Below are 13,962 nucleotides of genomic sequence, written 5' to 3' on the forward strand. Positions count from 1 at the left end.
TTTACTGATTCTTTAGTTGAACTCTTACCGGACAACATAGATACAATATCTTCATATGAGCTTCCAAACACTATCTCTTCTACTCCAGAAACAACGTCTTCATCTGAGCTCCCATAAATGGCCTTACCTAACGAATTTGTTTCATCTGATGGTCCTGCTGAATCTTCTTCATTAGATACCATCACTACTGCTCAACCTCCTCGCAAATCTGATCGGGTAAGAAAACCTCCTAGTCATTTACGTGATTTTCAGTGTTTCTCTACTATCATGTCTCATCATGAGCCTCAATCCTATCGTGAGGCTAGCTCTAACCCCCATTAGCAGCAAGTTATGACAGAAGAACTACAGGCTCTCACACAAGCTCATACCTGGGATATGGTTGCTCTTCCCTTTGAAAAAACTGTTGTTGGCTGTAAATGGGTTTACAAAATCAAAACTCATTCTGATGGTTCAGTAGAATGATATAAAGTTCGTCTGGTTGCAAATGGCTTCACCCAAAAATATGGCATTGACTATGAGGAAACATTTGCCCTTCTTGCTCGACTTACTTCTGTCCGTAGCCTATTGGCTGTTGCAGCAGCTTGTAAGTGGGAATTATTTCAAATGGATGTGAAAAATGCCTTTCTCAATGGTGATCTCACTGAAGAAGTATATATGAAACCTCCTCCAGGATATGACCATTCTCCACATCAAGTCTGTAAGCTCCGTCAAGCACTATATAGTCTTAAACAAGCTCCAAGAGCTAGGTTTGCAAAATTTAGTTCTACAATTGGAGATTTTGGATTTACCTCAAGCTCATATGATTCTAGCCTTTTTATCCGCAAGATTGACTCTGGTATTACTTTTCTCTTACTTTATGTTGATGACATGATATTCACTGGCAATGATCTTGCAAGTATCTCTTACTTTATGAAGGATTTTGGGCACCTCCACTATTTCCTAGGCTTGGAGATTCTCTTTGATTCGGATGGCTATTATCTCTCCCAAGCCAAGTATTCTTCTGACATTCTTGCTCGTGCTGGTATCACTGATTGCAAGACAGCTTCTACTCCACTTGAGACCAATGTTAAGCTCACTTCTCTAGATGGTACACTCCTCAGTGATGCCACATTGTATCGACAATTGGTTGGCAGTCTGGTATATCTCACTGTTACTCGACCTGATATCCCCTATGCTGTGCATTTTGTCAGTCAGTTCATTTATGCTTCTCGATCTACTCATTATACTGCTGTACTACGCATTCTTCAATACATTAAAGGGACTATGTTTCATAGCTTTCACTTTTCTACTCATTCTTCACTTAAGCTACGTGCCTACTTTGATTCTGATTGGGTAGGTGATCCAACTGACCGACATTCTACTACTGGCTTCTGCTTCTTTCTTGGTAACTCTCTCATTTCTTGGCGTAGCAAAAAACAATCCATCGTTTCCAGGTCTAGTACAGAAGCTGAATACCGTTCCCTTGCAGATTCCATACAAGAACTTATTTTGCTTCGATGGATCCTAACAGATATGGGTGTTTCTCATTCTAGTGGCACTATTCTCTATTGTGATAATCAGAGTGCTATTTACATTGCTCATAATGATGTCTTTCACGAACACACCAAACATATTGAAATTGATTGTCATATTGTGTGTCAATAAGTTACTCGGGGCACCGTACGCCTTCATTCTGTAACTTTCGCTGATTAAACCGTTGACATTTTTACCAAAGCTCATCCGCAAGGCAGATTTCGAGAATTAGTTTCCAAACTCAAATTGGTTTTTGCTTTACCACCTTGAGTTTGAGGGGGGATGTTAATATAAAGATTCTGTGTATCTTATTATAACCATTGTATACTGATTCTTGCCTGATTCTTACTGTGATTATATCTTAATCACAATTGTATAGCCGTTACACAATAGCCTATAAATAGGCTTCTTTGTACATGCTCCAAAAATAATTCAATATACATCAATTCTGTATCTCTCTCATATTGCATCTTTGTCTCTCTAACTCTATTAATCAACAAGTAGCAATATACTCTGCCTCAGTTGCAAACAAAGCAACACACATATGCAACTTAGATTGTTATCACATAGCTTCCCTTCCAAAAGTGAATAAAAAAGCTGATGTCGATTTTCTGCCATCAAAATCACCCACCATGTATGCATCTACATAACCTTTTGTTAAAAATTTGTCTAAAATTCATTTTTGATAGGGCAAAAATCTTTTGGCTAAAGAAGTGTGATGGTGAAGCTTCTAAATTAGCTTCCGAAGGAAGCTTTGAAATTCTTGGGCAGCAAGAATTATTCTTGGGCAACAAGTGTTATTTGGCTTCCAAAGGAAGCTTTGTAATATACTTGGACACCAAGTATATTTTTGGCTATAAATAGCCTTGCACTCATTCAATGAAAAGCATCCGAGAGGCATCTAAGAGTAAGACAATATTCGGATCTAGAGAGTACATTAGTTTTGTGTGTGTGAGAAAATCCTTTTGTGTGTACAATCTTCAAGAGAGAGTTGAAGTTTGTATTTGGGTAGGTTTTTCTCTTTGTGTAAATCATATACTATTTGGGTATTTCTTGAGTGTTAATTGAGTCTTCTTTGTTGGTGAATGAGTAGTGTGAAAAGAGAGATTATTGTGAGGGAGAACCAAAACGTTATTCAGTTTGTAATATTTCTTTTTATAGTGATACGAATCATCATCGCCCGTGGATGTAACCCTATTTGTGAGGGTGAACCACGTATAAATCATTGTCTCATTTATGTGTGCCTATTTATTTTCTTGTCATTATTTTTCTCTTGTTCTCATAAACTCCTATTCGATCATTTTTAATAACAAATTGGTATCAGAGCTTTTGGGGGAGTTTTTTGAGATGTCGACAAAATGCGAGATTGAGAAATTTGATGGTAAGATTAGTTTCAGTCTTTGGCGCATTAAGATTTAGGCCCTGCTCACTCAGCAAGGTTTTAGCAAAGGAAGAGTTAGAAAGAGGAGTTACAATCCTAGTTCTCAAAAGGGTTGTGAGGGGACTACACAACGTGGTGGGAGAATGAAATCCGTTTTCAGATGGCAACCAAAATTGCAGCAGTCCTTACATGGAGGCAGACCAATGAGGACAGGTGTGATATTGACTTGCAATAATCTTGGTTGTAATGAGATAGTCCATTCGAGTGCCATTAAGATGTATGGGAGGCAAGTAGTTGGTCACAATAGAGATGCGAGGAAAAGTCAATGACGTCCTATTCTCCATAAGGGTGAGAAGATGACTTTTCATTACCAGTTGGTGGTTTGTGGGCGGTTGGAGAAGGTTGTTGAAGGAGATGTCAAACTTGGAATTTCTTAGGGTGTTTTTGATAAGCACTTAGAGTTTGACAGAAATACTGGAGGTATGCTTGTAGCTGCACAAGACATGCATGGGTTGAAGAATGAGAGACCGAGGGTTAAGTTTGAGTATGACTTAAACTTAATAAAAATTCTTTATTAATTTGTTTTGTGTTGGAGATGATGATGGCGTAATTTTTATTACTCACATTGTGTTGAAGAAAGACTCTTTATGATGTTGTCTTATCATTTCTGCTAAGGCAGAGAAATTTTGCCAAGGATGGAGTTTTGTGGCTCATTCGAAATTTTTGCCAAGGTGGAGAATTTTAGTCAAGGTGGAGATTTGTTAGAAATTTGTCTAAAATTCATTTATGACATGACAAAAATCTTTTGGCTAAAGAAGTATGATGGTGAAGCTTCCAAATTAGCTTCCGAAGGAAGCTTTGAAATTCTTGGGCAACAAGTGTTATTTGGCTTCCAAAGGAAGCTTTGTAATATACTTAAACACCACGTATATTTTTGGCTATAAATAGCCTTGCACTTATTCGATGAAAAGCATCCGAGAGGCATCCAAGAGTAAGACAATATTCGGATCTAGAGAGTATATTGGTTTTGTGTGTGTGAGAAATTCCTTTTGTGTGTACAATCTTCGAGAGAGAGTTGAAGTTTGTATTTGGGGTGAGTTTTTCTCTTTGTGTAAACCATATACTATTTGGAGTATTTCTTGGGTGTTGAGTGAGTCTTCTTCGTTGGTGAGTGAGTGGTGTGAGAAGAGAGATTATTGTGAGGAAGAACCAAAACGTTATTCAGTTTGTAATCTTCTTTTTTATAGTGATACGAATCATCATCGCCCGTGGACGTAACCCTATTTGTGAGGGTGAAGCACGTATAAATCCTTGTCTCGTTTGTGTGTGCCTATTTATTTTCTTGTCATTATTTTTCTCTTGTTCTCATAAACTCCTATTCAATCCTTTTTAATAACACCCTCCAAGCCTGGTTTTTAACCTCCAAAACATAAGCATAACTCGGAGCTTCCTCTCAAGTATTTGAAAATTCACTTCACAGTTTCCCATTCCCATTCTTCTCTCCTCTATCAGGATTTTGAAGTACGTTTTTCTCTCATTTCGTAGTTCGATATTCTAGTGTCCTAGGTGTAAAAGAACCACACCAATTCATCCCGAACTTGGTGGTTAAACTCTACGGTACTGATGAATGCTATATGGGAGGTCAGGCGAAAAAATAGCTCGATGTGAGGATGATAAAAAACTTAAACTCTCGGGGGGCAAAGTAGGTATGTTAGTGAGTCTTGTCAAAGTAAAAATAATAAAATAGTGTGAGTGTGGCAGACCCATCGTCAAGGACAGACCTATTAATGTCTAAGTGGGGGACAGACCAAAATATCTCTCTCACACAAAAAACATATATATATAGGTTATCCCCTCATGGACACATCCACAATGAGACAATGAGATAAATTAAGTACTTCCAAATGTTCCAAGGTGTCCAATAGATGCTCTATAGCCTCCTTGTGGACAATGGCACATCGAAGACTCAATTTCTTCAGCCTTGGCAAGAATTTGATTATGGAAATCGCAAGCAGAGCCATGCACTGAAAGATCATGGTATGAATGCTTTCTTTGCCGAGACTCTCCACCAATCCAAGTGCCGCCAGCAATGGAGGGAACGTCGAAGTAGTTACTCAACACATTTAGATCAAGAGTCCCCGACAGGAATGGCTCAAAAAATGCTTGTCGCCATGAGCCACAAACTCGAGAGAAACATAAGATCAAATCCATGAGACTGACAGCGTTCAATAGCAAATTGGGCTGCATATCAACTCAGTTCTCCTCTTTTGATTGACACTCTTCTTACTCGCTGTTGATTCCCGAGTCCTTGTCTTTTCAGAAATGGAATATCTATGCCCTTTACATGGAGAAAGAGATCAAAATTAACTGGTAAGCAGAAGGTAGAAGAAAAAAGAAAATAAGTCTCACATGAAAGAGCCAAACCAAGTACTAGCTCAAGATTAATATTTATCAAAAAAGGGACTTGACATAGTATTACATACTATCTCCGTCTCAAAAAAGATGTCGCGTTTGGAACAGAGGGAATATATAGACACAACACATGCAAATGCATCCAATTCAGAGAGAGAGAGATGATCCAATTAAAAGTTCTAGTTATTATTACTATTTTTCCTTTCAAACATATAATCAATATAAGTAGGGATGGACACAAGTAATTAATATGATTCAATAAAACTCATCTGAATGGCTTGTACGTACCATTTGAATAGACTTTCAAATGTGAATCTGAGTTACTTTAACTCGGGGTTTCAGCTAGCAAGCCTAGCAATGGCTTCATTGAGAACATTTACAGTATCAGTCTATCAGATGATCATTTCTTTTTCAAGTTTTGGAAAGATTATATATATATATATATATTAATTTGCATATTTATTAATTTTTTTTTTTTTTTTTTTACAAGTGTAAAGAACGAATAAATTGCTAATTTGCAATCATCTAATAGAAGATATTTCCGTAACAAAGGTTTATGTAACTCGTAGTTGGATGTATTCACGTATTTATTATAGTTGCAAATAGTGTCATAATCATTATTGTTGCTATATGTGGATAAAATTTATTGTTTAAGGGTTTTTTAACGTGATTCAAAGGACGCTTCTTAAATCTTTTGCATGATTTTTAAAATAGGCTAAATTACAATAACCTCCCTTAAATTTGATATTATTTCATGGACTTCTTTGAAAAAGGATAGAAACTTCGTTTGTTTTGTTATACCTAACTTTAATATTGAAGAACTAATTTTGGCCTTCTAGAATTATTTTATTCAATTTAAAACTACAACTAAATTTTATGGGCAAAATGGTAAAGCTGAATACTTCATTGGGATGGAAGTGTTACATATTTTCGGAATTGCTTTTTTTTTTTTACACTAAAACATGATGAATTTTAAATGATGAATTAAATACAGGGTGTATGTTTGATAAATGATATTAATCATATTGGAAACTTATTGTGTAATGTATTAGAAGATAATAATCTTAGTTGGAGTACATAGTGTAATGTGATAAATGCTATTAATCATAATTATTCATTCTTGCTGATAAATGATATTACCTTCGTCCCAAAAAAAGTGTCGCTAATAGGGAACCACGATTTCCTAAAAGTGACGTTTTTTATGGGACGGAGAGAGTACTTATTATTTCAGGTTATTATTCTGTATTTTGATAAATGAAATTAACCATATTATAAATGATGTTAATTATAATATGATTTATGATATTAATTATATTATAAATGACATTAATCATAATCGGATTTATTAGGATTTATGATATTAATCATATTATAATTGTTATTAATCGTAAAGTGATTTTAGTTGTGTTTCATGATATAACAATGTTTTTCTTTTAGACTTTGGTAAGGAAAACTTAATAGAGAAAAATTATAAAACTAAAGAAAGGCTTGAGCAAGGGCCTTCTTGCGGCATCCAGCAAAGCTGCAAAAGCATGATGCAGTTTCACTGCAGTCTACAGACTCTACACCATGGGCTCTGATGATCAATGTTTCATGTGAGTCCAATGTACATACATGTGTGTTATATACTTTGGGTAAGTTGTTTGTGTCCATATTATCTCTCAACAAAGAAAAAATCATGTACTTCTAGTCGTGATATTCGATTCCATGGGTGAACACTAGAATTGCGTGATCAATGCTTGGATTAGATCCAATCATAAGTAAAAAATATCTACGAATTTGGGATAAAAATTGAAATAAAATTTACATATTATATAAAAATTATATTTGTAATAAAGCATCCAGTGATTGCTTGGAGTTGCAGCCTGCTTTAGAGAAGTTTTATTACGAGTATAATGTGATTGCTTGGGGAACGGTGGAATTCCTTGCTTGATGAAGTATATATTCCATGGAAAAGCAAAAAAATAAAAAATAAAAAAATAAAAAGGTCCTTAGAACAGAAGACTAGCAGTAGTAATAAGTTCATTATTTTAATATATAATATATAAAAATAAATTTATACATTTAGACGACCCATAGAATTATATATTAGAAGGGGTGGATATTATGGGGTATCAATAGAAATTGAGCGGAGCATATTTAAATTTTTTACAAGCACTGACTGTGATTTGGCTCACTTTGCCAATGTGTCTGAATCTTCAACAACCTCTTCACCTTCTGTAATGACCCAAACCCGGGGTCCCAAAACAATAACCGAGTTATAGGGGGTAATTTGGTCATTTCACAATTAAGGAGAGAAATATGGCTCAAACAAGGTCAAATGAATCCATCTCAACCATTTCGTAACATCCCATGAGGTTCCAAGAACTTTGGTTGTGGTTTTTCACAATTACCCCATCTCGGTTTAGGGGCCTTCTCGACATTGTCCTACTAAAATGCGAATATCTCCCCGTACAAGTGGAATCTAAATATGGCATCAGTAGCATTGGGAAGAGGGTTCACAATCCTTGAAATTAGACTCAAGAATGACCCCAATTGAATTTGAAACGAGAAAGTTACAGCTGATTAAAGTCTGAATTAAAAAAAAATGACAAGCAGTAAGGGAGCCAGCTCCCATTTGGATAGAGCCGCCTCCTTTCTACGAAAGGAGATGGCTCCACTCCAAAGGAGCAAGCTACACTTCACAAGGAGCATGCTCTACTCCAAAGGAGTAAGTTCCATTCCATGATTTTTACAAAATTTAGCTACTGGACCAAAATGAGTTGACTCCCAAAGGTGGAGAGCAAGCTCTACACCTGGGAGGCCTGATATCTGCTACCCCAATTGCATTTCTAAGTTGTAAATTTAATCCTCTCAACCCAACATACATGAATGGCAAAAATAAACAATTGATAAGCTAATTCAAGGAGTTCTACAACATGGCGACACAAAGAAACTTTGATTACATCATACATTCATCATCATTCTTCCCATACAACTAAGAAATAATACATGGTCATTACATTTAGCTCAATTTACATCAAAATGGCATCAAGGTCGATAGTTATATTACAAGGCCATGCTAAGCAAATTTATTACATTTCAAGATGGTGCTTTACAAAAGAATGACGATGCTTGTGGAGGAATGTCATCCACCACCTCCTTCTCGTGACTTGTAAAATGTTGATAATAAAGCGGTGAACAAAATTCCTCAGTAGGTGGTGCCTAAGACACACCTTTTGTGATCCCATGAATCCAAATAATGAATAGAATTAAAGGGGACGGGAACATGCTATGCCGGGGGAAAATACAATACTTTCGGGATCGTAAATAAACAATGTGATGCAATGGCATGCAATGTCACTCCCCATTTTCAAAATCACTTCCATTCTTCACTTTTCAAACCGTTAACATAACCTGTCCCTCGGTGACCCCTTGGCGACACGAGAGAAGGATTGGCTACTGTCCTTGACCCTTGGTAATCTCGCAGCGCCATTTGGGGCCCAGATAGCTCAACCACGCTAAGGCGGTCTCCATAGTTCCCTCTAAGTTACATTAATGCCACGGACCCTCGGTACTCCCTTGGCGTCCGGGTTTTTCATAAAACCCTTTTTGTCAAAACCTTTCCCAAACCCCCTTTTTCATTTGTTTCCAAATCAATTCCCCTTTTTTTTATGCCCAATCATATGCATGTATGTTTCATGCTTTCCAATACTATGACAATAAAAGGTTTCCATACTTGTGATAACCCGAATTTTTTTAAGGTTTTAAATTTTATGATTTTTAGTCAAGATTGATTATTTTATTTTTTTATTGGTTATTTTGAGTTATTAATATTTTGTTCTTTAGTGTTGATTTTAATAAAATTATTTAATTATTTATTTTATTAAGTTAGTGGAGGTTTAGTTTTGATATTTTATATATATAGTTTATATATGTTGTCTGTGGGGATGCTTCATGCTTGCCGCGGAAGTGGAAAGAAATGAAGAGAAAATTGAGATTTGTGTTACGGGTCCCATGATAATTGATTTGGGATGTTTTTATTATATATATATATATATATTTTGCACCAAACTGATAAGAAGGAGTCGAAATGGAGAAAAGAAAATTTGTGATGCTGGTGGGCTCCACTTGGATATTAAATAGGGCAAGACTTTTTGACATTGTTTTTTTTTTTTTTTTATCACGTGGCCTTGTTTTCTTTGGTGGTGTTGCATTGTATATAGAGGTGATGTATAGTTCGCGGGACCCATAAGGATTTTCATTGCCAAAGTTCATTGGACTTGGCTCTTTATGTGGGCTGAAATAATGTTGTCTGACATTTTGTTTTTGAGTGTGTGGTGGGCAGATTGATGTGTGTATGGAGTCAGTGGAGAGTAGTTGGTGGGTTAGATCGGTGGAAGTGCCTTTAAATTGGGTGTTTTGTGACTTGAGTAAGTATGCAAATAAGATAGAAAAAAATAAGAGAGGAATAAAGAGACAGAGAGTGCACAGATAGAGGGCCGAGAGTTTGAGGAAAAATACAGAGAGTGAGTTTTGAGGAAAAGACAGACTAGTTAAGAGAGTTTGAGGAGTACAGAGGAGCCGAGATTGCAGAGGAGGCCGGAGTTTGAGGCTCTCTATACTTTGAATGGCTTGGAGTGGTTTTGCTTCAAATGGTTTTGTTAAAGGTTTTGATTAAATGCATATGTATTTTGTTTATACTCACCTGTACATGTTTATTTTGTGAAGCTGTTTTATTAAACCTCCATGAAATTGTTGTTATGGTTTTTCCTACTGGGACTTTTTGTCTCACCACCCTTCAGTTTTAGGTACCGAAGATGAACGGGGATCGCTAAAGACGGGCTTAGGATGAAGAGTTGGCGTTGCGAGTTTTATTTTTATTTATTTGGAGAATTTTTTTGTATATTTGAGGAAATTAATTTTTGTATAAAAGAGGGTATTTTTTTTTTATGATCCTGGGTGTATTTTGATATATTTGCATTTGTATAAATTGAGAATTTATTGAAAATTTCAGGTCATGACAAAATGGTATCAGAGCTGTACCCAGCCGGAAGTGTAAGTGTAGTGATGATGTAGACGGGTGTGAGTGGGCGAGTGTGTAGCACTGGTGAGCTACCACTCGTAGCCGAGTGTGTGTGGGCGGATGACATTCACTGGCAGTTACTGGGATGGTTAGTTGGTGTGGTTGGGCGTGCAGGTAGCCTAAATTTGTTGTTTTTTTTAGTGGGTGGGTAGGTGACGCATCGACTAGTTACCACAACGGTTACGGAGTGTGTGGAAGGGTGACTAACACTGTCAGTTACCACAACGTCCTGCATATCACTGTATCTCACATCGCCTGGGTTAAGGATTTATGAATTTGGTTTTATGATTATTGGTGTTTTCGGGTACACGGATTGTTAGATCTGAATTTTGAGGACAAAATTCTCTTTAAGCGGTGGAGATTGTGATAACCCGAATTTTTTTAAGGTTTTAAATTTTATGATTTTTAATCAAGATTGATTATTTAATTTTTTTATTGGTGATTTTGAGTTACTAATATTTTGTTCTTTAGTGTTGATTTTAATAAAATTATTTAATTATTTATTTTATTAAGTTAGTGAAGGTTTAGTTTTGATATTTTATATATATAGTTTATATATGTTGTCTGTGGGGATGCTTTATGCTTGCTGCGGAAGTGGAAAGAAATGAAGAGAAAATTGAGATTTGTTTTGCCTATGATAATTGATTTGGGATGTTTTTATTATATATATATATTGCACCAAAGTGATAAGGAGGAGTCAAAATGGAGAAAAGAAAATTTGTGATGTTGGTGGGCTCCATTTGGATATTAAATAGGGCAAGACTTTTTGACATTGTTTTTTATCACGTGGCCTTGTTTTCTTTGGTGGTGTTGCATTGTATATAGAGGTGATGTACAGTTCGCAGGACCCATAAGGATTTTCATTGCCAAAGTTCATTGGACTTGGCTCTTTACGTGGGCTGAAATGATGTTGTTTGACATTTTGTTTTTGAGTGTGTGGTGGGCAGATTGATGTGTGTATGGAGTCGGTGGAGAGCAGTTGGTGGGTTGGGTCGGTGGAAGTGCCTTTAAATTGGGTGTTTTGTGACTTGAGTAAGTATGCAAATAAGATAGAAAAAAGTAAGAGAGGAATAAAGAGACAGAGAGTGCACAGATAGAGGGCCGAGAGTTTGAGGAAAAATACAGAGAATGAGTTTTGAGGAAAAGACAGAGTGAGTTAAGAGTTTGAGGAGTACAAAGGAGCCAAGATTGCAGAGGAGGCCGGAGCTTGAGGCTTTGATGATCTAGTGAGGAAACTCTTTTTCAGTGTAGGGTTCTCTATACCTTGAATGGTTTGGAGTGGTTTTGTTTCAAATGGTTTTATTAAAGGTTTTGATTAAATGCATATGTATTTTGTTTATACTCACCTGTATATATTTATTTTGTGAAGCTGTTTTATTAAACCTCCATAAAATTGTTGTTATGGTTTTTCTTACTGGGACTTTTTGTCTCACCACCCTCCAGTTTCAGGTACCGAAGATGAACGGGAATCGCTAGAGACGGGCTTAGGATGAAGAGTTGGCGTTGCGAGTTTTATTTTTATTTATTTAGAGAATTTTTTTGTATATTTGGGGAAATTAATTTTTGTATAAAAGAGGGTATTTATTTTATTTTATTTTATTTTATTTTATGATCCTAAGTGTATTTTGATGTATTTGAATTTGTATAAATTTAAGATTTTATTGGAAATTTTGGGTCGTGACAATACTACACAAATTAACATGTCTCTATATAGCAAGTTCTAGCAAGTTAATAAACATAATAGGCATGAAAAATTAACATTTAGGCATACTTTTCACATAAATCAACTAATACACATAATTACATGCTTCATATACACAATTAAGTCATTTAAAGAAAAATCCAACACATTTAAGCATGCTAGACAACAATCACATAGAATTGACTCACAAAGGTACAAGAATGCATGGATTAGAGATCCCTATCTCACTTAGATGCAAAACCCAAAAATGAGCCCAAATTTTTGAAAATCAAAGGGTTGGCCAAACAAGGAATTGCTTTTACCAAAACGAAGGTCTTGACCAGCTTTCCGTTTTGCCTCAAACGGCACTGACAAATTCCCACAAATGAGGGAGAAATTGAAGTTTGAAATGGATGAAGAAAGAAAAGAAAAATGAAGAGAAGAGAGGGGAAGAGAGCTTTATGGGGAGAGAGAATGTATGAGACCAAATGTGGTCTCTTGGCCACAAAATGAACCCATCACTTAAAAAAAAAACCTTTTTAATTTAATTTATCCACTACAAAGTTATATATATACTTTAATACAATACAACCATACAATTAAATTTACCACAATAAAATTATGCATGACATGCAATGGACCTGTGATACCAACCCTGTGCACAAAAATCTTGATAACGGGTCCCACCTGGGACTTTCCAGTCTAAAAAATGAAAAAATGACGAAATGACGACCATTGCATTTCTAAGAGTCTTAAACTCAAAGAAATGCCCTTGTAAAAACGGAAAATTCCAGAAAAATGAAAAATGGAGAAAAACAGAAACATCACAATCTCCCTAACTTAAATGATTTCGTCCCCGAAATCGAGTCATACCTGAGGGAGAAAACAACGTCGAATACTTGGAGCGGACCTCCTGTTCGAGCTTCCAAGTAGCTTCCTCTACTCTGTGATGCCTCCAAAGGACTTTCACCAATGGTATCGTCTTGTCCCTTAACACTTTCTGCCACGTGTCAAGGATCTGAACTGGTCATTCCTCATAGAAAACATCCTTATCAATATCCACATCAACCCAACCAAGAATGTGAGACGGATCCGGTTTATACTTTTATAGCATCGACACATGAAAAACATTATGAACTCTGTCCATCTGTGGTGGCAATGCAAGTTTGTGGGCAACCTCTCCTACGCGGTCTAAGATCTCAAAAGGTCTAATGAATCGTGGCGATAACTTGACACTCTTCCCGAACCTCATCAAACCCTTCCGTGGAGAAACCTGTAGAAAGACTTGGTCTCCTACCTCAAAGGATAGCGGCCGTCTCTGCTTATTTGCATAGCTCTTTTGTCGGCTCTGAGCTGTGAGCAACCTCTGTCTGATCAGCTTAATCTTCTCAATAGTCTCGAGTACAATGTCGGGTCCTAAAGCGGCTGTCTCGCCTACCTCAGCTTAACAAACTGGAGATCTACAAGGTTTACTGTATAACGCCTCAAATGGAGCCATCTCAATGCTCGCTTGATAACTGTTGTTGTAGGCAAACTCAATAAGCGGTAGATGATCTTTCCAACTACCACCCAAATTGAGTACACAAGCCCGAAGCATATCTTCTAAGATCTGGATGGTATGCTTTGACTGGCTGTTCGTCTGTGGATAAAATGGCGTACTAAGGTGCAACGCTAAGCCAAACGCTGCTTGAAGTCCTTCCTAGAATTTCGAAGTGAATTTAACATCTATATCCGATACAATAGATAATGAAACTCCGTGCAACCTCACAATTTCTTTTACATATAGCACACCAAATGCTTCTGTGTTATCTGTCGCCTTAATAAGCAAAAAGTGTCTATCAATAATGACCCATATGGCTTCATTCCCCTTCCGTGATTTAGGAAGACCTGTCACAAAATCCATAGCAATCT

At 36.5% G+C, this 13,962-nt stretch overlaps 1 long non-coding RNA gene across 1 annotated transcript; it reads left to right on the forward strand.

Moving 5' to 3' along the window:
• Positions 1-9,651: 9,651 nt before the first annotated feature.
• LOC132311457 (uncharacterized) lies at positions 9,652-12,222 on the forward strand. The gene is made up of 3 exons (XR_009483004.1): positions 9,652-9,954; positions 10,090-11,617; positions 11,814-12,222. It is a non-coding gene; the product is annotated as an uncharacterized LOC132311457 (long non-coding RNA).
• Positions 12,223-13,962: the final 1,740 nt, after the last annotated feature.

Source organism: Cornus florida, unplaced genomic scaffold (assembly GCF_030987335.1).
Source record: "Cornus florida cultivar Cherokee Brave unplaced genomic scaffold, ASM3098733v1 CherokeeBrave_3.0.0_Hap2_Chr06, whole genome shotgun sequence".
Taxonomy (NCBI): domain Eukaryota; kingdom Viridiplantae; phylum Streptophyta; class Magnoliopsida; order Cornales; family Cornaceae; genus Cornus; species Cornus florida.